This window comes from Saccopteryx bilineata, chromosome 5 (genome assembly GCF_036850765.1).
Source record: "Saccopteryx bilineata isolate mSacBil1 chromosome 5, mSacBil1_pri_phased_curated, whole genome shotgun sequence".
Classification (NCBI taxonomy): Eukaryota; Metazoa; Chordata; class Mammalia; order Chiroptera; family Emballonuridae; genus Saccopteryx; species Saccopteryx bilineata.
The window spans coordinates 213,891,834-213,919,814 of record NC_089494.1 but is presented as its reverse complement, the minus strand read 5'-3'; the positions used below and the strand labels follow the sequence as shown (position 1 = coordinate 213,919,814).

General features: G+C 36.7%; 1 pseudogene; it reads right to left on the bottom strand.

Moving 5' to 3' along the window:
- Nucleotides 1–1,913: 1,913 nt before the first annotated feature.
- Nucleotides 1,914–12,241, bottom strand: LOC136306639 (UDP-glucuronosyltransferase 2B31-like; annotated as a pseudogene).
- Nucleotides 12,242–27,981: the final 15,740 nt, after the last annotated feature.

The window sequence follows — 27,981 nt, the reverse complement described above, 5'->3', positions numbered from 1 at the left end:
TGATTTAACATTATTATCTACTATGCACATTATTAGTTCAATTTTTTTTATTTATGAGTCAGTTATCTAGAGGAGGTGTATGGAAAGTTCTGTGGCAAACTTTTTGTATAATCCTTCCAGCATCAAATGTTTTAACTTGTTTTGAAATAAATTTATCCTTAGGCTGGACAATGTTTATTGTTAAACTTTGACAATGATCTTCACAAATTCACAGTAAAGGCAGGACTGCTTTTTTTATTTTTTTTATTTTTAACCAGGGTCTCTTTGATTTGGCTGTGTATGTTTTAGGTTGTCTGTGAACATCCTTGTGATGTGATTTTTCTAATTTTATAAAATTTACATAATTTCTGTATACTTTGCATTGTTATTGATGATGGTCAGCAATAGTGTGTTTATGTTTAAGAGAACATGGTGATTGTATATTTTTTGTCATGCCAAAGAACCTTTTGTTTCCGTATTAGTTTATGGGATGGACGGGACAGTAGGCTTCTAAGGAAAGAAAGAAGGTATGAGACATGTTGATTTAGAGTGATTATATGGAATAATAATAATTTCAAACTGCCTTTATCAAACACATTAAAATGTCAGTATGTCTGTAAGTAATTAAATGATCCTGTGCCTTGTTTTGCAAGAAGTGGGAACATACTTGTACATGTGCATTTGTAATAAAAATTCAGTAAGTCTCTTTAAAGGACTACATTATTAGACCTGCCTTTCTTCATTGCTGCGTTGATTACCAAGAGAAGTTTTAAGGAAGGTCTTGTCATAAACTTTTTGTAAAATTCTTCTCACATTAAAGGTTTAACTTGTTTTAAAATAAATTCAGTCTCAGGCTAGACATTATTGATATGTGGATATTGTGGAGCTGCATGAAAAACATGAAGCCAAGATGTATTAAAAGTAAAAATTTATTAAAAATGCCTGAATGCCAGGGGACTGAAGCTGACTAAGCTTTGTCAGCCCTGAGCAGAGAGAAGGCATTCTCTTTTATATGAAAGGTGAGGAATGAGGGTTTAAAGGCTCGAGGGTTTTCTGTCAAATCTCTCGGTTTCAGCTCCTGGTACAGCAAGCCTCAGTAACTGTCTTCATTGGTCTGTCTCAGTGATTGATAAACTGATTTTCTCCTGTAGGGTTTAGCCATCAGTCAGCAGTCAAACTGGTTCCTGGCTATAGAATGGCCTCCATTTTTACCTAACAATTATGAAACCTATTAATAGGAACATATAACCATCACCAAGGCTGAAATGAGATGAAAGCCAGTAGGTGATTTTCATAAGGGGTCATGTGGTAAAGAGAATGAGCTACTGAAACCGAACCTTTCATAAGTGGTTCAGTTTTATAATGGGAAGAAGGTAGCTGTTTTATTTCTAAATGCACATAACATTTAAAGGGAAATGATTTAAGCTGCATGAAGGCAAATGGATCGCCGTGTCTTTAAGTAACAAGTGATGCAGAGGCTGAATGAACTGAGAAATCATGGAGCATTACTGCTGTTCGATAATGAAATGGGAGGATGAATGAATTTTCACAATTCTAAATATTGAATAATTTTTTTTACAATATATGCCACAAACTATGACATTATTCTGAGCATTTGCTCTGTGCTACTGATATTTTGAGTAAACTAATGTTCTTTAGTTGATGCCAAAACTTGAATAATAAAATTTAATATTTACCCATATAGTTATATTATTATTTTATTTTTCTCCAGTTTTTTTTACCTTTTTGACATGAATATTTTTTAACTCTTAGACTGATAATTAATACTTTGAAAACAAATTTTGATCTGAGAAGCAAAATTGTGAACAGTCATTTTGTGAAGGAGGTGGGGCCCTTTGTATCTCACTTCATTTTGCTGAAATAACTGGAAGGGTCCCATCTATGAGGCATATCAGCTTCAGGCCTCAGAACAACTACTCTTTTTTTTTCTGCTTTCCTGTTTTAACAAAATCCCGACAACAAAACAGGCAATATCTTGTAATGACAAATATAGCCATTGCCACTCAGGCCAGCAGGAACCTAGTCACATCCAGAGAGTGGTACTGGACCCAGTTGAGGTCATAGGAGGCTGGCCGCAGGTGTTTGGCTCCTTTGTGGCGCATGACAAACTTGATCCAGAAGATGGCTCTATCTAGAGGTTTCATTAGCTGGTCATGGTGAATTCTTGACAATTTCATAGCATTCTCTTTATATCTAAAAGAGACACAAGATACCTATAATAAAAGAAAGTCATTTTGCTAAAGTGAATCATTTCCAAGAAAGATTTTTGAATTGTCATACATATATTTCAAATGATGTTATAGAATTGCAGAATTGTATTTTTATTTGGGTATTTCTAGATGGTTGTTTTTAAATTGGAATTTTCTGATGACAAATATTTTACAAAGTGAAGATAGAAGATAAGGTGGGGAAGCTACAGCCTTGTAGCCGAGGAAATGATAGGAGCCATTCTAAGGGCTGTGAGTGTGAGTAAGATGGGGGCTGCACAGCAGACCTGACAGTGTCAGAGTGTCATTAATAAAACTGTAGCTCAGTGAGCCAAAGTGACCACACAGGGCAATCTGATCAGAATATGATAACCTGGCAGTCCAGGTAGAAATCTCATCCTAGGCTAACAGCTTCCTTAGTAACAGGTTCATCTGTACCCCCAATAGTCCTGTCCATTGTTCTTATGCATCTAAGATAACATACCTCTGAAAGGTGAGAGTAATTTTGGAGGTATAGCCACAGGCGCCAGAGCACAGTGACTACAAACCTCTTTTGTAGCCCACATGCCAGCTGTGTTTATTATAAATGTTAAATGTCAGCTATTCTGTACCTAATAATGTAATGAAGTACCTGTATGTATCTCTACATTTATCTTTTTATCCAGTCTAGAAATTCTAATTCCCCCCAACACTCACCTCCACTTTGTTTTTCTTTTCCTCCTTAATTTAGCACTAATGGTTTTCATGGAACCTTTCTTATGCTTCTCCTTTGATTCTAAATGCATAAATAGGCTGCCACACTGCCACTGTCTAGGACATTTTCTCATCTGTTAATTTTGATTTGGGCCTGTCCTCAGTTATTGGTTCAAATAAAGATTATACAACCTTTTCAGCCTGATCTATGGTGGTGCAGTGGATAAGTGTCCATCCCCCTTGATTACTGAGGTTTCTGGTTTAGATTCCTGGGATTGCCTGGTTAAGGCACATGGGGGAAGCAACTGCTGAGAGTTGATACTTTCTGCTCTTCCCCCTCTCCCTTTCTCTCTCTCTCTTTCTCCTTTCTCTAAACATCAGTAAATACAATTAAAAACAATAACTTTTTGATAAATTTAGACTTTCTTTCTTCTACATAAATCAGATGGTGAAATGCAGTTTTAGGTCAAAGTTTTTAAAATTTTTAAGGAACTGTATCATAGCAGGAGAAATGCTTTCTCACAAGTCCCTGTGCTTCTCTTCTCTTCAAAAATCTATTGTCTATTTTCCCCCCAGAGTGATAGTGTTTTGAAACACAAAATATTATGACACTCTCTTGCTGAAAATGGCTATCTGGCATCTCAACCCTTTTAGAATCAATTCTGAATCATTTTTGGACTATAACACCCTACCTGGTGTTAAAGAGAAAACCATAGGCCCTAAATGGCATTACTCTTATTAAACAGCTATGATAGCAAACCTAGATTTCTTAAAAATTTTTATTATTTATTTATTTATTTTTTACAGAGACAGAGAGAGAGAGAGAGTCAGAGATAGGGATAGATAGGGACAGACAAGAACAGAGAGAGATGAGAGCATCAATCATTAGTTTTTCGTTGCAATACCTTAGTGTTCCTAAACTAGATTTTTTGCCTGATTTAACTGAAGTATCAACTTCTCCCAAAAATATAATCTTAGTCAACCAGGCTGGTATTGATACCAATGAGGTAATCTATTACTTGGACCCTATCCATCTTCCCCAGAGAGAAGAGGCAATCTGCATAATGAAGCCCATTTCATTCCTTTCCTAGAAAAAGATGTCCTAGTCTAAAAATAATATTTTCTTTTCTTTTGCTAATAACTCCTCTGCCACATCCTTCTTTCTATAAAAACCTTCTATTTGGTAAAATTCCTCTGAGGTTCCTTTTAGATGCTAATGCCCAATTCATGAATTGCTTTATACAGGTAATTTAATCTGCTAATTTGCTGGGTTTAATTTTGTATTTTGACAATGGACAGACCCTGGCAACCTCCTCTCCTATGACTTTGTCCTAAGCACACTTTACTGTAGGAACATTGACCTTCTGGCTCTTTGTTCAGTGAAGCTGCCAAGGGTGTTTTCACTTCAGCACTTTTGTGCTCTGTCTTCTCTGTCCCTCCTGTGTAACAGTCTTCCCCCCTTCTCCGAGGCACTCATGGCTGCTTTTAAAGTCTGAGGGAGGTCTTGTGTCCATGTAATGGCTCAGAGAAGTTTCTCCTGCCACACTTACAGTGCTCTGAGGCATTTCTTTCTTGTTGTTTTTTTTTAAACTATTTGATTCCTGCATATCAAAATTCATGTGCATTGGTTTAATATGACTTTAAATCCACTTTTATGTGAATTAAGTGAAGTTGTTTCAGTCCACTTGTTTATGGCAAAGATGAAAACATGTTGCTTTGATGTTAAAATGAATTAAGTCCTACTAGGATGTCATTCTCCATCTGGTGTTTGTTTATAAGCAGAACCCCTACTCACCCCAACACCCAGCCTGAGGCCTTTCTGGTACAAAATATGGAGGAGCAACTATGGCAAGGAAACATTTAGACTAAAATACTGTGAGTCTGTGAGGACTATTTGAGAGTTTTGGTTTGGATGGGGTGACTCTTTAGTACCCTAAAAACAACCCAGAGGACCCTTGGGGCATTCTTTCCTGCCTCAGTCACACATGTCTCTTAGAAAGTGGTGATAAACCTCAGAGAATCCCTGAGGAAGAGATCAGCCAGCCTCCAACACTGGAGCTTTTGCTCCCTAGCAATGTGCTATAGCAACTGGGGACTTTTATTCTTGTGCTGGCAGCTGGAAATCAGCTCCTGCTTGGACACTCACTGTTTCTTTATTGATTTTGGACTTTATTCCTTCATATCTAATTTTCTGGAACAATAGTGTGATTATCCAGTCATTTGTTTGATATATGTTATTTTTTTATTTGGAATATTAAGAGATATTATTCTGCATGCTATTGGCTTGTGAAATTAGTATAATTTCCACATGAACCTGAGTTGTATAAATGTGAGCAAAGACAGAATTCAGTCTTTGACTATAACTTACAGCCTCCTCAAAACAAACAATACATTTTATAGAGCATATATCAGTATAAATGATAAGAAAATTACACCTACTCTAAGTCAGCAGCTCAGAATTTCATAATTACCTAGTAAATTGTTGTGAATTCAATATAACAGTGTACCTATAAACTAGATACTGATACAGAATACCACAAGCTACTAGAAGCTTCCCATTTTCTTTAATCATTTAGTCAGTAATCTCTGCCACATACTGATATTATCATTACTGTTAACATCATAGATTAGTTTTTTTTTCATTTATATATTAGAGTCATACAGTAACACTTATTTGTTTTTGTCTTTTCTGGCGCAGTTGTTGGTTAATTACATTGCTGTATACTATCCAACGTATGATGATACTACAGATAATCGCTTCACAATGTTTAATAATATTTGGATTAATATTTTTTAGCTATTACTATTAAAGCTAATGTAAATATTTTCATATATGTCTTTAATTTTTAAAAAAATTAATTTGTGTGCTGACACGGTTTTGAGTGTTGTACTCAATAGAACATAATATACACACCACATCAGGACCCTCATGTACTTCACTGCTATGTTCATTGCAGCATTGCTTGCAATTGCCATGATATGGAATCATTTCAACTGTCTATTAGTAAATTAGTGGGTAAAAAAAAACACCCTGTACTACATTTACACAATGGACTACTACTTGGCCATAAAAAATAAAGCAGTCTTACCTTTTGTGACAACATAAATGGACATGGAGATTATTATGCTAAATTAAATAAACCAGGCAGAGAAAGACAAATATATTATCTCACTTATATATGGAATCTAATGAACACAGTAAACTGAGCAACAAAGTAGAAACAGAAGCAGGAGCAGAGGGAACAGATTGACAGGTGTCAGAGGAAAGGGGGAAAGGGAATGGAATCAAAGAAGGTTAGGGGATTAGCCAAAACCATATATAACTAACAAATATTTGTATATATCCTTAGATTTACATGTTTTTACATCTGTTCTATACATTCCTGTATGGGGGTTGCTGAGAAGAAGGTACATGTATGATTATGACTTTAACATTGACTCTGAATTACTTACAAATGTGTTAATTTCTAAAATACATGTTTTTTTTTTTATAATTTAGGGTTTATTTTGTTCTGATTTAATTCTAGTTGAGTTGGACCTATTCTCTTTATGATTTGGAAAATTTCAAATACTGAGTCTTGGTTCTGACAACATGTAGGTTAAGTTCCCTTATTATCCTTATACATGTAAAAATATGTTTTCCACTGTTGAGTGTATGTAAAATAGGTTAGATTTTAAAATTGTGTTTTAAAACTTTTACCTATTTATTTATTTTTCTCATCTTTTTCATATTATAGAAAAAGATCTTCAAAAACATACTATTATGATTTAAGGTTTGCATTTGGATCTTTCTTTTTGTCTCCTTTTACTGTTTTATATGGGGATTTATTTGTAGGGTTTACCAAATAGTAGTATGTATTGTTTTGAAATATTAACCTTTTTATCATTATGAAGATCCTATCTGGAATTTTAGTTAGTGATTGTGGTCTAAAGTGTCTGATAATAGTACAACTGCCTCTTTTTATGGTTACTACCTTTTTATAATTATCTTGTACACTTCTATATCAGCATGGCTTCTAAATAATAAATATAGTTAATTTTTAAAATGAACTCTGACATTACTTGTGTTTAAATGATTTAGTTTGTCTGGGTTTGCTATAACTACTGACATCACTACATATATTCACACAAAAACATTGGTAGCAATATTCACGGTAGCTAAAGTTGGAAACAAGAATAATATCCACAGACTGATAAATGAATAAATATGAACTCATAGTTGCTTCACTTTAGTGGTTCATTGATAGCATCGCATGTGTGCCTTGATCCTGGAGGTTCAAGTCAAGCCAGTAACTTATTGCTCAAGCCAGTGACCCAGGGCTAATACCAGCAACTTTGGGATCATGATGATCCCGCCCTCAGGATACTCACTTCATGCTCTAGCTGGCAACCCTGAACTGTAAATGTTGACCTTACACTTAAGCTCATTTCACAGCTCTCAAGCTAATTAGTTTGCACTCAAGCTGGTGAACTTGGAGTATCAAACTCAAAACTTGGGAGTACCAGGTCTATGCTCTATTCATGTTGCACCACTGCTCAGGCAGATATTATAGGTATTGAATTGAAAGAATTTATAATTTTTCTTCTGGTTTATAATTTTTCCTTCTATGTGCTAGACCATATTTTTAAAAAATGTATCCTTACAATTATTTATATGACTTTATAAAGTTGCAGGTAAAAATCATAGCACTAGTTAGTTACCCATTATATACATGGGGTTAAAGTTCAACTTTGAAATAAATTTATGGTTGAAAATAAAAATAGATTTAAGATGGTTAATCATGTTAATAATGTCAATATTGGCATCTTAAAAATGGTGTGAAACTCATATGCACCATTGAGAAAAGAACCTATCCTAAACAGTATCTATTAAGAAAAATGTGGCCCTAGAATCCTAGAATCTTGACTCAGTGGAGAGCACTGGCTGATGTGTGGACATCCCAAGTTTGATCCCCAGTCAAGGCACACACAAGAAACAACCATCTGCTGTTGTTTTTCTCCCTCTTCCTCTCCCTCTTCTCTCTTTTTCTTTCCCTCTCACAGCCAGTTGATCAATTGGCTGTAGGGCCCCTTGGCAAGGAGAATAGCTCAATTGGGCAAAGGTCACCTCAGACACTGAGGATAAGTTGGTTGACTTGAGCATCTGCCCCAAACAGGGGTTGCCAGGTGGATTTCAGTAGGTACACATGTGGAAATCTGTCTTACTATCTCCCCTCCTGTCTCTTAAAAAAGAAAGAAAGAAGGAAATATGTGATACTTATAAAAGGATCATTAATGACTATCTTCAATGCATTGAATAATTTTGTATTTGAAAAAGTGTCCAAGTCCAACCTGATAGCTGCTCTCTTGGTTTTCATGTGAGCGATGTTATCAGGTTGATCCACAAACAAGGGAATGCCCACCATAGGGATCCCATGGTAGATCGCCTCATAGATACCATTGGTTTCCCCCATGAGTGACAAAGGCTTTGGTTTTGGGATAACCTAAGATTGGGTGAATTTTGGCGAATTATTAATTATAAGTGTTAGAATGAAAGGAGAGTTGGTGATAAAGGCACTGACAGAAAGAATGTATTTATTAACAGAATATATATATTTTAGATTGTATTAAAATATATTTTGAACTCAAAGGATGAGGCTCTTAAATCAGCTAGAGAGACAGTGAAGCCTTACATGGAAGACTGGTGTGTTACCATCAACTTGAAAAAAGTACAAATTGCCCTGGCTGGTTGGCTCAGTGGTAGAGCGTAGGCCTGGCGTGCAGAAGTCTGTGTTCGATTCCCGGCCAGGGCACACAGGAGAAATGCCCATCTGCTTCTCCACCCCTCCCCCTCTCCTTCCTCTCTGTCTCTCTCTTCCCCTCCTGCAGCTGAGGCTCCATTGGAGCAAATATGGCCCAGGCGCTGGGGATGGCTCCTTAGCCTCTGCCCCAGGCGCTAGAGTGGCTCTGGTCGCGACAGAGCGATGCCCCGGAGGGGCAGAGCATCGCTCCCTGATGGGCAGAGCGTCGCCCCCTGGTGGGCTTGCCGGGTGGATCCCGGTTGGATGCATGCGGGAGTCTGTCTGACTGTCTCTCCCCGTTTCCAGCTTTAGAAAAATACAAAAAAAGAAAAAAATGAAGAAAAAAAGTACAAATTGCTAGTGGACAAATTGAAAAAGAATATTCTGCATTAAGGAAGAAATTGATTACAAAAAAATATGGTAGAGTATGTTAAAATACACTTTTTTACTAAAACAGTGAAAACACTGAGTCTGATATATAGGGTAAAAGGCAGCAGGCAATGTGAAGGTCTTGGCCCAGGACCCAGATGAAGGAAAAGCCACACATCAGAAAGTATGCTATTACTTTAAAAAGAGATTTTGATTTTTTTTCTTAATGGGAAATGGAAAGTCACTGGTAATCATAATGGAGCTGACATTTTTCAGAGGCATGTGCACATACTTACAGTGGGTTAAAGATTTGATTTAAAGAAAGAATTAGGAGAGAAAGTGATAATTGAGAAAATGTTGAGATATTTTCGTGAGAGGTCATTATACATGAAATAAAAATATTTTGTATATGGCCATAAGGAATGTGACTGTGCAAAATAAGATGCCACCTGTTATATCTTAACTTTTCTCCTAGGAAAGAAATAGATATAAATACATTAATTTTTATTTTTGAGGTTTTCAATAAGAAATGTTTAATAAATTTTTTTTTAGTAAACTGTTTATCATTTTTGATGAATTGAGTCTGACTTTAGTGTTTTCCACAGTCTTATTCAGAAGGTCATTCTGGGGGAGCCAATTATAGAGCCGAGTATTTGGCCTTAAGGTATCTCGTTTTTTGACATCATATCTCCATATCACCCGCTAGGGTAAAAAAGTAATGTATTTGATGAGTCAAACTTCAGAGCTATAGCATATCAGAAATCTATTTAGATTAAGAGACATCTGCTTAAACACCTTACATAGTACAGATAGCCAAATGAGGACAAGACATATTAGAGAATGAGGACTGATAAAACATTAATGTAAAAAAAGTACGTACTGGTATTACATGTACTTATTTTTATATTTAGTCAGGCAAGAATGCAATCATGATGTTTTACACTTACTGGTTACACAATCAGATTTTCAATGACCGATTCAAGTATATAAAAGTTTTAGGTACCAGAGTCATATAATTGTAGTATGAAAACGTGCTGTTTACTAATAATGAACACTTTTTTTTTTTTTTTTGTATTTTTCCGAAGCTGGAAACGGGGAGAGACAGTCAGACAGACTCTCGCATGCACCCGACCGACCGGGATCCACCCGGCACGCCCACCAGGGGCGACGCTCTGCCCACCAGGGGGCGACGCTCTGCCCCTCCGGGGCGTCGCTCTGTCGCGACCAGAGCCACTCTAGTGCCTGGGGCAGAGGCCAAGGAGCCATCCCCAGCGCCCGGGCCATCTTTGCTCCAATGGAGCCTTGGCTGCGGGAGGGGAAGAGAGAGAGAGGAAGATGGGGGGGGGGGTGGAGAAGCAAATGGGCGCTTCTCCTGTGTGCCCTGGCCGGGAATCGAACCTGGGTACCCCGCACGCCAGGCTGACGCTCTACTGCTGAGCCAACCGGCCAGGGCCTGAACACATTTATTTTGCTTTCACTATTTATTATACTAGCTCTCATCTTTCAGTTTTAATGGTCACCTATGTATTTTTTTGAAAGATGAGGAAGTGACTTACTTATATTCACTAGTTTCATATGTAATTTTATTAGAATATTACATGTTTTGATTTACAATATTATTACAATTAATAATTTGTGAGATTTAACTCATTCTTATATTTAACAATTCATTATCCATTATATATAATTTCTGCTTAATGAGTATGTATAGCTCACTTTAGTTTATTAATTATTAATTACTACTTCCAAGTAATAATTGCTACATAAATCCATTATAATCACTCCAGCTAGGATTGATAATTTTATTAAAATGTAGAAAAGAAAGTTCCATAGGCACATTATAAATAACAGTATATACTTTTTATATATCAAATATGATGATACTAAATTTTATTCAACTGGCTAACAGTACTTCACAACATGCTACAATACACTGATTCATTAATATGGTTTAATTATAAATGGTCAAGAAAATTCTCAGTCCACTACTAAGCTGGATTATAGTTTGTTTATAAATGAACATCTGTTTGCTATGTGAGTATTAAAGTAACTTAAGATTCTCCGCAAAGTAGCATATGTGATAAAGAGAAAGCTGCTTTAGTTATGAAATAAAAAGTAGTTCACAAATACCCAGAGACTTTAAATAATTTTTATGTGTTTCAATGATTTTCTACCATATTTTATGTTGAAGATAGAGGGGGCTTCTGAAACTATCCCATGCTCGCCTTGCTTCTGGTTGACTCTTGTTTATATTCTCCTCTCCTTCCATCTCCCCTCTTCTAACTCCTCCTCTTCCTCTTCTCTTTCTTCCTCCTCCTCCTCCTCTTTTATCAGGAGAAGTTACTATTCTGATTGGTTGTTTCTGGGCTACATTTTATAAAATTTAGCATCACCTATAGGCTAATCCTATGTCCATCCTTTCCTTTATATCTTCTTGCTTCAGAATGTAGCAGGGCCCAGCTGATCAGGGAAGTTTTCTTTATCTTTTTCACAGTCCTGTTTTTCTCTTTCTCTCAATCACTGTTCTGGCTTGTGTCTGATGCAGCTGGTGAGCCCTGGACACCCTTTCTCTCAGTATCACCTATTCAAAAAATCAGGGGAAGTAAGAGTGCCTGGATCACCTGCCAAGCCTAAAATGTGTGACACCTTTCAGACTGTTATCATTTCCAGTTTAATTTTACTGTTAAAATTTTTACTGCTTTCTGAGAACATGGGTACTGTGTACCGTATCCTGGGAATCCTGAAAGGAAATGTAGCAAAGGACAAGAACGAATTAAGTGATATTTGTTCCTGCCTAAAATACTTTGACAATACCAAACTTCACAGTGTATCTCTTATATAAACTTCGCAGTGATAACCATGTTAATGCCAAAGTTATTGTTAAACAAAACCATATGTAGTTTGTTTTTAAATTGATAGGTGAGGTAAATTTGAGCATTCACAATAGTTTACCTTTCATATAGAAATTTCTGTAATCTGACCCTTTACAGAGTTTAACACACTCATTAGTTGTCTACTCTAAGGTACTTTATCTGACCTTTTGAGGAATGTGGGAAGGGCTGATGCAATCTCATTGGCTGTTTCATCTGCTTTGTTCTTGACCATGAACCCCAGAGTGAACACCACAATGCCATGTTCTCCAGAGCTCTGGGCAAACTCTTCCATTTCTTGTGAAGAAAGAATTTTTTCCATTACCAAAAAGCAACAGCACAGTGAACACTATTGAAAGGATTGCTACAAACAATTAAAGAGAGAAAATTAAGTCTTATGATTTATTAGTGTATTGACTGTGTTTTCTAAAAGTGTTAAAAATCTATGTAATATAAACTTATCATCTTAACCATTTACTAGTGTACGGATACATGGTAAAGTTATCCTTATTGTTGTGCAAACCTTCTCCAGAACTCTTTCGTGTTGTGCATTGGAACTGTGCTTCTTATTCTGTAATTCACCATTTCTCATTTCCCAATTCGTGACACTCACCATTCTCTTTCTCTTTCTATGAATTTGACTAGTTTTGATACCATACGTTAGCATAATTACATAGTATGTATATTTTTCTAAGTGGATTATTTTTTTTAAGAAAATGTCCTTAAGGATTCAAATAGGTTATAGCCTGGGTTAAATTTCCTCTAATTTTTTTTTTTTTAATTTTTGATGCTGTTCGTTTATTCTGTGTCCTGATAATACTGGAAGATTTCAGCTTAGCTGATAACATACAGCAAATCATAATTAGCAAAGCATTTTGTAACATGTGGGCCCATTTGATGGACAAAGATGACTGTACAAGGTAATGACATATTTTCTTTTCCTAAATGCTTGTATTCTTTTTTTTTTTTTAAATAATTTTATTTTTTTAATGGGGTGACATCAATAAATCAGGATACATATATTCAAAGATAACAAGACCAGGGTATCTTGTCGTTCAATTATGATGCATACCCGTCACCCAAAGTCAGATTGCCCTCTGTCACCTTCTATCTTGTTTTCTTTGTGCCCCTCCCCCTCCCCCTTTCCCTCTCCCATTCCCCCCTCCCCCCCGTAACCACCACACTCTTATCAATGTCTCTTAGTTTCACTTTTATGTCCCAACTACGTATGGAATAATGCAGTTCCTGGTTTTTTCTGATTTACTTATTTCGCTTCTTATCATGTTATCTAGATCCCACCATTTTGCTGTAAATGTTCCGATGTCATCATTTCTTATGGCTGAGTAGTATTCCATAGTGTATATGTGCCACAAATTCTTTATCCAGTCATCTATTGACGGGCTTTTTGGTTGTTTCCATGTCCTGGCCACTGTGAACAATGCTGCAATAAACATGGGGCTGCATGTGTCTTTACGTATCAATGTTTCTGAGTTTTGGGGGTATATACCCAGTAGAGGGATTGCTGGGTCATAAGGTAGTTCTATTTGCAGTTTTTCGAGGAACCACCATACTTTCTTCCATAATGGTTGTACTACTTTACATTCCCACCAACAGTGTATGAGGGTTCCTTTTTCTCCACAGCCTATCCAACATTTGCTATTACCTGTCTTGCTAATAATAGCTAATCGAACAGGTGTGAGGTGGTATCTCATTGCTGTTTTGATTTGCATTTCTCTAATAGCTAAAGAAGATGAGCATCTTTTCATATATCTGTTGGCCATTTGTATTTCTTCCTGGGAGAAGTGTCTGTTCATATCCTCTTCCCATTTTTTATGGGATTGTTTGTTTGTTTTTTGTTGAGTTTTATGAGTTCTTTGTATAATTTGGATATTAGGCCCTTATCTGAGCTGTTGTTTGAAAATATCATTTCCCATTTAGTTGGCTTTCTGTTTATTTTGTTATCAGTTTCTCTTGCTGAGCAAAAACTTCTTAGTCTGATGTAGTCCCATTCATTAATTTTTGCCTTCACTTCTCTTGCCATTGGAGTCAAATTCATAAAATGCTCTTTAAAACCCAGGTCCATGAGTTGAGTACCTATGTCTTCTTCTATGTACTTAATTGTTTCAGGTGTTATGCTTAGATTTTTGATCCATTTTGAGTTAATTTTAGTACAGGGGGACAAAGTGTAGTCCAGTTTCATTCTTTTGCATGTGGCTTTCCAGTTTTCCCAGCACCATTTATTGAAGAGGCTTTCTTTTCTCCATTGTGTGTTGTTGGCCCCTTTATCAAAAATTATTTGACTATATATATGTGGTTTTATTTCTGGACTTTCTATTCTCTTCCATTGGTCTGAGTGTCTATTTTTCTGCCAATACCATGCTGTTTTGATTGTCGTGACCCTATAATAGAGTTTGAAGTCAGGTATTGTAATGCCCCCAGTTTCATTCTTTTTCTTTAGGATTGCTTTGGCTATTCGGGGTTTTTTATAGTTCCATATAAATCTGATGATTTTTTGCTCTATTTCTTTAAAAAACGTCATTGGAAGTTTGATGGGAATTGCATTGAATTTGTATATTGCTTTGGGTAATATAGCCATCTTGATTATATTTATTCTTCCTAGCCAAGAACAAGGTATATTCTTCCATCTCATTATATCTTTTTCAATTTCCCTTAACAATGGTTTATAGTTTTCATTATATAAGTCCTTTACATTCTTTGTTATGTTTATTCCTAAGTATTTTATTTTTTTTGTTGCAATCGTGAAGGGGATTATTCTTTTGAGTTCCTTCTCAGTTGTTTCATTGTTGGCATATAGAAAGGCTATTGACTTCTGAATGTTAATTTTGTATCCTGCGACCTTACTGTATTGGCTTATTGTTTCTAGTAGTCTTTTTGTGGATTCTTTGGGGTTTTCGATGTATAGGATCATATCATCTGCAAAAAGTGATACCTTTACTTCTTCTTTTCCGATATGGATGCCTTTTATTTCTTTGTCTTGTCTGATTGCTGTGGCGAGAACCTCTAGTACCACATTAAATAAGAGTGGAGAGAGTGGACAACCCTGTCTTGTTCCTGATTTAAGGGGGAAAGCCTTCAGTTTAGTGCCATTTAATATGATGTTAGCTGATGGTTTATCATATATGGCCTTTATCATGTTGAGATATTTTCCTTCTATACCCATTTTGTTGAGAGTCTTAAACATAAAATTGTGTTGTATTTTATCGAAAGCCTTTTCTGCATCTATTGATAAGATCATGTGGTTTTTGTTCTTTGTTTTGTTGATATGGTGTATTACGTTAACCGTTTTACGTATGTTGAACCATCCTTGAGATTCTGGGATGAATCCCACTTGATCATGATGTATTATTTTTTTAATATGTTGTTGTATTCGATTTGCTAGTATTTTGTTTAGTATTTTAGCATCTGTATTCATTAGAGATATTGGTCTGTAGTTTCCTTTTTTTGTGCCATCCTTGCCTGGTTTTGGTATGAGGGTTATGTTGGCCTCATAAAATGTGTTTGGAAGTATTGCTTCTTCTTCAATTTTTTGGAAAACTTTGAGTAGAATAGGAACCAAGTCTTCTTTGAATGTTTGATAAAATTCGCTGGTATAGCCGTCAGGGCCTAGACTTTTATTTTTGGGGAGGTTTTTAATGGTTTTTTCTATTTCTTCTCTACTGATAGGTCTGTTTAGGCTTTCTGCTTCTTCTTGACTCAGTCTAGGAAGGTTGTATTGTTCTAGGAATTTATCCATTTCTTCTAGGTTGTTGAATTTAGTGGCATAAAGTTTTTCATAGTATTCTACAATAATTCTTTGTATATCTACGGTGTCCGTGGTGATTTCTCCTCTTTCATTTTGGATTTTGTTTATATGAGTTCTTTCTCTTTTTTCCTTGGTAAGTCTTGCCAAGGGTTTGTCAATTTTGTTGATCTTTTCAAAGAACCAGCTCCTTGTTCTATTAATTTTTTCTATAGTTTTTCTGTTCTCTAATTCATTTATTTCTGCTCTGATTTTTATTATCTCCTTTCTTCGGCTGCTTTTGGGTTGTCTTTGTTCTTCTTTTTCTAGTTCCTTAAGGTGTGAAGTTAAGTGGTTCACTTGGGCTCTTTCTTGTTTGTTCATATAGGCCTGAAGTGATATGAACTTCCCTGTTATCACTGCTTTTGCTGCATCCCAGAGATTCTGATATGTCATATTGTCATTTTCATTAGTCTGTATATATATTTTGATCTCTGCACTTATTTCTTCTTTGACCCATTCATTTTTTAAAAGTATGTTGTGTAGTTTCCGCATTTTTGTGGGATTTTTTCCTCTTTTTTGCAGTTGAATTCTAGTTTCAAGGCTTTATGATCAGAAAATATGCTTGGTACAACTTCAATTTTTCTGAATTTGCTAATGTTCTTTTTGTGGCCCAACATATGGTCAATTCTTGAGAATGATCCATGTACACTGGAGAAAAATGTATACTCAGTCACTTTGGGATGAAATGTCCTGTAGATGTCTATCATATCCAGGTGCTCTAGTGTTTTGTTTAAGGCCACTATGTCTTTGTTGATTCTCTGTTTGGATGACCGATCTAGAGCCGTGAGCGGTGTATTGAGGTCTCCAAGTATGATTGTATTTTTGTCAGTTTTTGTTTTAAGGTCAATAAGTAGCTGTCTTATATGTTTTGGTGCTGCTTGGTTTGGTGCATATATATTAAGAATTGTTATGTCTTCTTGATTCAATGTCCCCTTAGCCATTATGAAATGGCCATTTTTGTCTCTGAGTACTTTTGCTGTCTTGTAGTCAGCATTATCAAATATGAGTATTGCTACGCCTGCTTTTTTTGGATGTTATTTGTTTGGAGTATTGTTTTCCAGCCTTTCACTTTGAATTTGTTTTTATCCTTGTTACTTAGATGAGTTTCCTGTAGGCAGCCTACAGTTGGATTTTCTTTTTTAATTCATTCTGCTACTCTGTGCCTTTTTATTGGTGAGTTTAATCTGTTTACATTTAGTGTAATTATGGACACTTGTGAGTTCCCTATTGCTGTTTTATATCTTGCTTTCTGTTAGTTTTGTGTCTTGTTTGATCCTTCTCTTTCGTTTTTCTATCTTTTGTTTTTATTTGGTTGTATTCCATACATCTTTCCTCTGTTGCTATCCTTTTTATCTCATGTGCTTCTGTGGTGGTTTTTTCAATGGTGGTTACCTTTGAGTAATGAAAAGGGTCCCTACCCTGTTCATTGTAGCAAACTATTTTGTGAGTACTTTTGCACTCCATCGTCCTTTGCTACTGTTAATCTCCATCTTCTCCCCCTCTTTCTTTTTGTTGTTGTCACAGTTTAAATTTGGTTTTATTGTGTTCTTCTTGGAGCTTTTACTTGTGGCTCTGTTTTTTTTTTTGTTCTTTGTATCTGATTGGAGAACCCCCTTTAGTAATTCCTGGAGTGGGGGTTTTCTGATGATAAATTCCCTCATCTTTTCTGTATCTGTGAATGTTTTTATTTCTCCTTCATATTTGAAGGATAGCTTTGATGGGTATAGTATTCGTGGCTGAAAGTTTCTCTCTTTCAGGACTTTAAATATTGGGGTCCACTCTCTTCTAGCTTGTAGAGTTTCTGCTGAGAAATCTGATGATAATCTAATGGGCCTTCCTTTATATGTTGTATTCTTCTTTTCCCTGGCTGCCTTGAGAATTTTTTCTTTGCTGTTGGTTTGTGTCAATTTCATTATGATATGCCTTGGAGTAGGTTTGTTGGGGTTAAGAAAACTCGGTGTTCTGTTTGCTTCTTGAATTTGAGGCTTTAGTTCTTTCCACAGGCTTGGGAAGTTCTCATCTATTATTTGTTTGAGTATGTTCTCCATTCCATTTTCTCTCTCTTCTCCCTCTGATATACCTATTATTCTTATGTTATTCTTTTTGATGGAGTCAGAGAATTCTTGTAGGGCTATCTCATTTTTTTTAATTTTTGAGTCTTTCTTCTTCTCTCTGTTGTGCCTCAAGTTGCTTGTCTTCTATTTCACTAATCCTCTCTTCTATCTGACCTGTTCTATTAGCTAAGCTTGTTACTTCGTTTTTCAGCTCGTGAATTGAGTTTTTCATCTCTGTTTGATTTGTTTTTATAGTTTCAATTTCTTTGGACATATATTCTTTGTGTTCATTGAGTTGTTTTCTGAGCTCCCTAAATTGCCTTTCTGTGTTTTCTTGTATATCTCGGAGGATTTTTAGGATTTCTATCTTGAATTCTCTGTCATTTAGCTCCAAGGTTTCCAATATATTAAATTTTTTCTCCATAGATTTTTCCTCATCTAGCTGTGTTACCTATCTTTCTTTTGTATCCATGATATTCGATTTTCTCTTCCTTAATGGCATCTGAGGGTGGTTTTGTTGATAGTATTAATGAGATTTAATAAAGAATAAAAAGTTAAAAAAAATCAAAAAGAGTTGTTTTTTTTTAAAAAAAATTAATAATGAAATAAAGAAAAATAAAATAATAATTTTTAAAAAAAGAAAATTATTCCCCCCCTCCTTTTTTCCTCTCCTCTCCCCTTTTTCTTGAGAAAATCTTGTGGTGAACTGTGAATTATAACAAACAATGCCTGTGATGGAGGTCCTGAATTGGGGAAAAGTAATAAAGGGGCAAAAAAAAAAAAAAAAGAAAAAAAAAGGAAAAAAAAGGGGGGGGCGGTATGGACCCACAAAAAGCAAATAAGGAAAAAATTTGGGTCAAGAATAAAATGATTTGCTTTTAGGTGTTGGTGTTGTCTAAGAGTTATGATGAGAGGAATAAGAGAACAGAAAAATGGGGGGACAAATTAAAAAAATACTATTGTATTTAGTGGAACAAGAACTAGATAAAATGGAGAGCCAGGGATGGGAGCACTGCTAGTGAGTTAAAAAGGTGAAGTAACAAACCCCCAAAATGCCACAAGCATAAGTTTGAGTCCCAGATAAGATAATTTGTTTGTTATTGAGGTTTGAATGAGAGGAGATGTAAAGGAGAAAGGAAGAAACTAATATAGAGGGAGAAAAGAAAGAGAGAGAGAGAAAAAAAGAGGGAACCAGTAAAAGAAGAAAAAAGAAAGGAGAGAGAGAGAGTTAAGGGTTTTGGAGTGCAACCCTCATAGAGAGAAAGGAAGAGGAGAAAAAAGATAATGGGAGATGTAACACTTATGGGTAGTGTAGTTCAAGGAGAGGAGAGAGTAAGACCGGCAGAGAGTTAATCGGCCAAATTGGAGGAGGAAAAAAAGTATCAAGAATGAAGATAAGAGAAACAAACGAACAAATATAATAAAATGGGATAGGTTATAAAGTCTGCAGATTATTCTTGATTTTGAGAGGTTATCTTCTTGTTTTTTCTTTTCTCTCCCTCTTCCTGGTCGGTGACTCTGTACCCCAGGTTCTGCCCCTTTGGCACGCTCAGGTAGAGGTTTGCAGTTGATAAGTCTCTATGGCAATGTCATGTATTGTGCTTTAGTCTCGTTGGGAGTCAAGGCTCATTAGTTTTCATAGGCTCCAACAGTGAGAGAGTCCGTGTTCCTGGAGCCTTTCTCCTAGTCTTTCCTTCCTCAATTAGTAGCCTGATAATCCAGCTATGGGGTTGTTGCTGCCTCTGCCTGGATAGTAAGAGGTTCAAAGAGCTGGCAACTCCCCACTCTATTTCCACTCAGCACAGGGCTCTGGGTAAGGCTCAGTCAGTCAGAGCTGCTAGCATAATCAGGCGGGCTTTCCGCCCACTCAAAGACCTCTGGCTCTGCCACTCTGTCCGGTAACACAGGCGGGCACCCACTTCCGGGGTGCTTGGAGGAAACTCTCATTCACTATCTGCGCGCGCAGACCAGGATATCCGGCCAGTAGTCTCACGCTCTGAGTGAAACCCCCAACCGCATGGAAATTTGCAGTGCTGGAATTCGCTCTCGCTCCGTCCCCGTGCGCGGCTTTTGCAAGGCGCTGGGGCGGCCCGAGATTCCGCTTTTGCCCACACAAAGGCCCCTGACTCTGCCCCTCTGTGCGATAACACGGGCGCGCCCTGCCGAGGCACTCGGAGGAATCGCTCACTACCTATCTGCGCGCGCACACCAGGATATAAGGCCGGCCGCGTTTCCCTGAGTGAAACCCTCACCAGCACGGAAAATTTCCACCGTTGGAATTAGTTCTCGCTCCCTCCCGTGCGCGGCTTTCCCAGGGCGCTGGGGCTGCCCAGAGATTCTGCTTTCGGCCCACAGAAAGGCCTCTGGCCCTGCCTCTCTGTGGGGCAACACGGACACCCACTTCTGGGGCTTAGGAAGAGATCTCTCGCCCACTAACTGCGCACCAACCAGGAGAACGGGTAAAATGGCTTCCCCGCTTGTCTTTCTTTGTTTGGGTTTGGCGCGAGTGTTAGCTTGTTTGCCCGGCTTGCCACAGGATCAGTTTTTCCTCCGCTAGGATCTCCGTGCCACAGCCTGGTTCGGCCTTTTGTGCGCGGCCTGGATGTATTCACCCCCTTTGCCCGCCTCAGTTTCTATATTCACAGTTACCAGAGAAAGCCGCCCTGTTTAGGTTAGTGAGGAAGGCGGAGCATTTCTTACTCCCTATTTCCTTCAGGATTTGGTTATATATTTAGCCAATTTTTCACTCGACCATACCTTCGGGTGTATTGTGAAGCATCTGGAGGCTCCAAGTATAGGTTTTTCTGTTTCTGGTTGAAGATCTTGTTGAGTTTTGGGGGAGATTTATCGGTATCGCTTCCTACTCCGCCATTACTCTGACGTCATCTCCAAATGCTTGTATTCTTACTGTGACATCCTCGGATTAGAGATTAAAGGCTTTAGCGGTGTTAAGGTGGTTTTGGGGAATATTGCATAGTACTTTCCTGGAATGGGAGAGTATTCTGTGTAGAAGACAGAGGCTAGCTTGTTGCAGCAGAATGAACATTAAAAAACAGTAGTAAACAAGAGTCCTAGCCTGGAGGTAGCCCCTGTATAAGTGTTTGCTGTGGATTGTGTGTTCCTGTGGACACCTCCCCTAACTCTCATTCAAAATCTTATTAGTTTGTCCTTTCAAGTAGCTTGTAAAGCAGAAGAATCATAAGACATTGGATTGGATCTCATTTTTTTCTTTATTAAGCCTAATCAGGAAATAGTTTCAGTTACCATCATATCTGGTTATCATTTGTAACTGGTTTAGTAATATAGTTACTTGTTTTATAATTAGATGGGCAAGGTACACCAAACTTTGTTCTTCTTTAATTATATAAGTAAGTCTTATGAAAAAAGAATAGGCTTTATTTACCCAGGTAATTATTAACCTGTACTCACTGTTTATAATCAGGAATACTTTGATTTCCTAACTAATAAACTATCAGTAATGGCGGGACTTTTTGCTTCTTTAGCTAATTTATTTTTAAAGTTTCTATATTCTAGGGGCTGAATAATATATGAGGGTAGATTGTGATAAGTCCTTGGTTTAACTTTTCTAAACTGGAAACACAATTCTGTATAACTTAGACAAATATGTTTTATAATTTATATTGGCACCTGCCCCACAGGGGAAGAGGTTCAGCTGGGCTTTCTGGAGCAGAGGGCTGGTCACCCTCTTGAGTAGCTAAGTTCAATGTACCTAAAATATATACTAAGTCATGCTACCTGGGATTGTTTCAGATTCTCTCACTGTGTATGTGATCTTTATGAATATTTGAATTTTATTACTTTGTGTGTGAGAAAAATTTCTGATTGCTCAATGTACTTTCTGGACCCTCATCCTCAAATGTGTAAGGAGTGAAAACTTTTATGGAATCTGGTCCAACTTCATACTTATCTATTTTTACCCTTGATCTGTTTTTAATTATTTACTTTATTTCTTTGGACAATAGTATGACTCTTCTAATGCAAAAAGTTTACTTTCTCATTCTAATTATTGTTTGAAGCTTTTGTTTAAAAAATTGAGACATATTTGACCTCTAATGTTCTGTAAGTTTAAGGTATACAGGGTGTTGAATTGATGAGTCCATATTACCACTTTAGCATCAGTGAATACCTCTATTAGGTAGCAGTATTATCTTTATGTGATTTTGGTGAGAACATTTAAGATTTAGTCTATAGAAAATTTTAAGTATATAACAGAGTATAGTTGACTATAATTATTATATCTCCTAAGCTTAATTATCTTCAAGTTACAAGTTTGTACCCTTTGGCCAACTTCTCAACCCCATTTCACTTTTAATCAGTTCATTGTACCTGGGATTGTACCTCACCATTCTAATCTGTTTCTAGCACTTTGCCTTTTTCAGATTCCTTATATAAATGGTATCGAACATTATTTGTCTCTTTCAGTGTGATTTATCTCACTTTCCATAAGGCCTTTATGGTCCAACTATGTTGTCCCAAAAGGTAGATTATCTTTCTCATGGCTGAATAATGTTCGATTGTGTGTGTGTGTGTGAGAGAGTATTTCACAACTTTTTACAATTTATCTGTTGACAGACACTTGAGTTGTTCCCATTTATTGGCTGTTGTTAATGATGTAGTAAACATGGGATAATGGATATGTTTTTGGTATCCTGGGTTTCTTATTTTTGGAAAAATACTCAGAAGTGGGATTTCTAGATTGTATGGTAGCTCTATTTCAGTATCTTGAAGAACCTCCATGTAAAGTAGTACAACCATTATGGAGGAAAGTATGGTGGTTCCTCAAAAAACTGCAAATAGAACTACCTTATGACCCAGCAATCCCTCTACTGGGTATATACCCCAAAACCTCAGAAACATTGATACGTGAAGACACATGTAGCCCCATGTTCATTGCAGCACTGTTCACAGTGGCCAAGACATGGAAACAACCAAAAAGCCCTTCAATAGAAGACTGGATAAAGAAGATGTGGCACATATACACTATGGAATACTACTCAGCCATAAGAAATGATGACATCAGATCATTTACAGCAAAATGGTGGGATCTTGATAACATTATAAGGAGTGAAATAAGTAAATCAGAAAAAAACAAGAACTACATGATTCCATACATTGGTGGAACATAAAAATGAGACTAAGAGACATGGACAAGAGTGTGGTGGTTACCAAGGGTGGGGGGGGAGGGAGGACATGGGAGGGAGGGAGGGAGAGAGTTAGGGGGAGGGGGAGGGGCACAGAGAACTAGATAGAGGGTGACGGAGGACAATCTGACTTTGGGCGAGGGGTTTGCAACATAATTTGATGACAAAATAACCTAGACATGTTTTCTTTGAATATATGTACCCTGATTTATTAATGTCATCCCATTACCATTAATAAAAATTTATTAAAAAAAAAAAAAAAAAGAACCTCCATATTGTTTTCCATACTAGTTGCACCGATTTTACATTCCCAGCAATAGTGCACAAGGTTCTATGTTTTCTTGTAAATCATTTTGGCAGATTCTTAAGGGACAATTCTAAAGTTTATTTCTCTTCTTTTCATCCTATAAGGACCAGACCTGACAGTGGCGCTACAGCTCAAGTCTGTGGTTCTCTCTTAGTGAGAAACCCAGGCCTGCATTTTCCTCTCGCCACCCCCACCCCCCAGCCCCATAGTCTTCTACCAAATCTCGCTCTTGTGTTGCCCCTGGCAGCTTGTACATGGGGCTGGCCGCAGACAGGGAGGTATGGGTTTGGAATGCAGTTCACTGTTGGTACCCACAGGCCCATTGTGGGGATCTGTAAGAGAGGTTTCCTTCATGGTCTGTGGTCAGGCTTCCTGATGGAGTACAGAATGCTGTCAAGAGGGACTGCGTCTCTTTAATCCCCTCTATGAATCTCATATTGCATTTTCTGGTCTGCTCCCACTCGCCAATTACTGATGCTGTGACAGAGAAATGAGCTCCTTTGGAGTATCATGTACACCAGGTAAACTCGGCATTCACTCACCATCTCTCACTGTCCCCTGTGAGAGCAATAACAGCCTCCTATAGCCCTAAATTGTGCTGCTTTTGGAGGAGGAACACTGCTGGCAATGTTGAGCTCTTTTCTCACCCACACCAATGCTGGCAAAGACATATATTTTGTGCTCCAAAAATGTGCTGGAACTTTTCTGGAAATCTGTACTTTCTCAAGAGCCTTCTAACCAGTGATGGGATTCAAAGAATTTAACTACCAGTACTCTGCCCCTAGTGACCATTTTAGGTATAAAAAAAGATATACTGAAAGGTAGTTTATTATTTCATGCATTTAATACTCCCAAAGAATATAAAAAAGGTACACAAAACTAGATTATGTTATAAGAAATAAATTTTAAATATTAATAAAAAATATTTAAAAATACCTGACAAAAATATAAAACTGTTATTTAAGATATTTTCATATTGCTTCTTTTTTTATTATTTAATTAATTGTGTTTACATAGACTCTAGTGTTGCCCTGAATGCATCTCCCCTCACCCTTATTCCCTTCAGGTTTATACCATCCCATTATCCCCTTTCCCTCTGTCTTCTTTTCCTCTGTTCCCTTTGATCTCTCCTCTGTATCAATACTGTTCCTCAGTTTTCATTGTTCCTTGGATTTCTCAAATGAGTGAGGTCATATAATATTTTTCACTTATTATGTTATTTTACTTAACTTAATAGTTTCCAGGTTCATCCATGTTGTACCAAAAGGTAAGATTTCTTTCCTTTTCATGGCACCATAGTATTCCATTGTGGTACCACTGCTTTTTAATCTGTCCACTAACAGACACTTGGGGTGTTTCCAGATCTTTGCTATTTTGAACAACGCTGCCATAAACATGGGGGTACATTTCTTTTTTTTTCAGTTTGTGATATGGTGTTCTTGGAATATATTCCTAAAAGTAGGATGGCTGGGTCAAAAGGCAGATCCATTTTTAATTTTTGAGGAATCTCCATACTGTTTTCCACAGTGGCTGCACCAGTCTGGATTCCTACCAGCAGCGAAAGAGGGTTCCCATAATCCACATCCTTGCCAGCACCTATCATGTGTCGTTTTGTTAATTGAGCGTCATTCTGACTGGTGTGAAGTGGTATCTCGTTGTGGTTTTAATTTACATTTCTCTAATGATTAGTGATGAACATTTTTTCATCTGTCTATTGGCCAAAAGTATGTCCTTTTTGGAGAAGTGTCTAGTCATTTCTTTAGCCCATTTTTTTAAAATAATTTTATTTTTTTAATGGGGTGACATCAATAAATCAGGATACATATATTCAAAGATAACAAGTCCAGGTTATCTTGTTGTTCAATTATGTTGCATACCCATCACCCAAAGTCAGATTGTCCTCTGTCACCTTCTATCTAGTTTTCTTTGTGCCCCTCCCCCTCCCCCTTTCCCTCTCCTTTTCCCCCCTCTCCCCCCATAACCACCACACTCTTATCAATGTCTCTTAGTTTCACTTTTATGTCCCAACTACGTATGGAATAATGCAGTTCCTGGTTTTTTCTGATTTACTTATTTTGCTTCGTATCATGTTATCAAGATCCCACCATTTTGCTGTAAATGATCTGATGTCATCATTTCTTATGGCTGAGTAGTATTCCATAGTGTATATGTGCCACATCTTCTTTATCCAGTCATCTATTGACGGGCTTTTTGTTTGTTTCCATATCCTGGCCACTGTGAACAATGCTGCAATAAACATGGGACTGCATGTGTCTTTATGTATCAATGTTTCTGAGTTTTGGGGGTATATACCCAGTAGAGGGATTGCTGGGTCATAAGGTAGTTCTATTTGCAGGTTTTTTTTTTTGAGGAACCACCATACTTTCTTCCATAATGGTTGTATACTTTACATTCCCACCAACAGTGTATGAGGGTTCCTTTTTCTCCACAGCCTCTCCAACATTTGCTATTACCTGTCTTGCTAATAATAGCTAATCTAACAGGTGTGAGGTGGTATCTCATTGCAGTTTTGATTTGCATTTCTCTAATACCTAAAGAAGATGAGCATCTTTTCATATATCTGTTGGCCATTTGTATTTCTTCCTGGGAGAAGTGTCTGTTCATATCCTCTTCCCATTTTTTTATTGGATTGTTTGTTTGTTTGTTGTTGAGTTTTATGAGTTCTTTGTATAATTTGGATATTAGGCCCTTATCTGAGCTGTTGTTTGAAAATATCATTTCCCATTTAGTTGGCTGTCTGTTTATTTTGTTATCAGTTTCTCTTGCTGAGCAAAAACTTCTTAGTCTGATATAGTCCAATTCATTAATTTTTGCCTTCACTTCTCTTGCTTTTGGAGTCAAATTCATAAATGCTCTTTAAAACCCAGGTCCATGAGTTGAGTACCTATGTCTTCTTCTATGTATTTTATTGTTTCAGGTCTTATGTTTAGATCTTTGATCCATTTTGAGTTAATTTTAGTACAGGGGGACAAAGTGTAGTCCAGTTTCATTCTTTTGCATGTGGCTTTCCAGTTTTCCCTGCACCATTTATTGAAGAGGCTTTCTTTTCTCCATTGTGTGTTGTTGGCCCCTTTATCAAAAATTATTTGACTATATATATGTGGTTTTATTTCTGGGTTTTCTATTCTGTTCCATTGGTTTGAGTGTCTATTTTTCTGCCAATACCATGCTGTTTTGATTGTCGTGGCCCTATAATAGAGTTTGAAGTCAGGTATTGTAATGCCCCCAGCTTCATTCTTTTTCTTTAGGATTGCTTTGGCTATTCGGGGTTTTTTATAGTTCCATATAAATCTGATGATTTTTTGCTCTATTTCTTTAAAAAATGTCATTGGAAGTTTGATGGGAATTGCATTAAATTTGTATATTGCTTTGGGTAATATAGCCATCTTGATTATATTTATTCTTCCTAACCAAGAACAAGGAATATTTTTCCATCTCATTATATTTTTTTTATTTTCCTTAACAATAGTTTATAGTTTTCATTATATAAGTCCTTTACATTCTTTGTTATGTTTATTCCTAAGTATTTTATTTTTTTTGTTGCAATCGTGAAGGGGATTATTCTTTTGAGTTCCTTCTCAGTTGTTTCATTGTTGGCATATAGAAAAGCTATTGACTTCTGAATGTTAATTTTGTATCCTGCGACCTTACTGTATTGGCTTATTGTTTCTAGTAGTCTTTTTGTGGATTCTTTGGGGTTTTCGATGTATAGGATCATATCATCTGCAAAAAGTGATACCTTTACTTCTTCTTTTCCGATATGGATGCCTTTTATTTCTTTGTCTTGTCTGATTGCTGTGGCGAGAACCTCTAGTACCACATTAAATAAGAGTGGAGAGAGTGGACAACCCTGTCTTGTTCCTGATTTAAGGGGGAAAGCCTTCAGTTTAGTGCCATTTAATATGATGTTAGCTGATGGTTTATCATATATGGCCTTTATCATGTTGAGATATTTTCCTTCTATACCCATTTTGTTGAGAGTCTTAAACATAAAATTGTGTTGTATTTTATCGAAAGCTTTTTCTGCATCTATTTATAAGATCATGTGGTTTTTGTTCTTTGTTTTGTTGATATGGTGTATTTCATTAACCATTTTATGTATGTTAAACCATCCTTGAGATTCTGGGATGAATCCCACTTGATCATGATGTATTATTTTTTTAATATGTTGTTGTATTTGATTTGCTAGTATTTTATTTAGTATTTTAGCATCTGTATTCATTAGAGATATTGGTCTGTAGTTTCCTTTTTTTGTGCCATCCTTGCCTGGTTTTGGTATGAGGGTTATGTTGGCCTCATAAAGTGTGTTTGGAAGTATTGCTTCTTCTTCAATTTTTTGGAAAACTTTGAGTAGAATAGGAACCAAGTCTTCTTTGAATGTTTGATAAAATTCGCTGGTATAGCCGTCAGGGCCTAGACTTTTATTTTTGGGGAGGTTTTTAATGGTTTTTTCTATTTCTTCTCTACTGATAGGTCTGTTTAGGCTTTCTGCTTCTTCTTGACTCAGTCTAGGAAGGTTGTATTGTTCTAGGAATTTATCCATTTCTTCTAGGTTGTTGAATTTAGTGGCATAAAGTTTTTCATAGTATTCTACAATAATTCTTTGTATATCTACGGTGTCCGTGGTGATTTCTCCTCTTTCATTTTGGATTTTGTTTATATGAGTTCTTTCTCTTTTTTCCTTGGTAAGTCTTGCCAAGGGTTTGTCAATTTTAT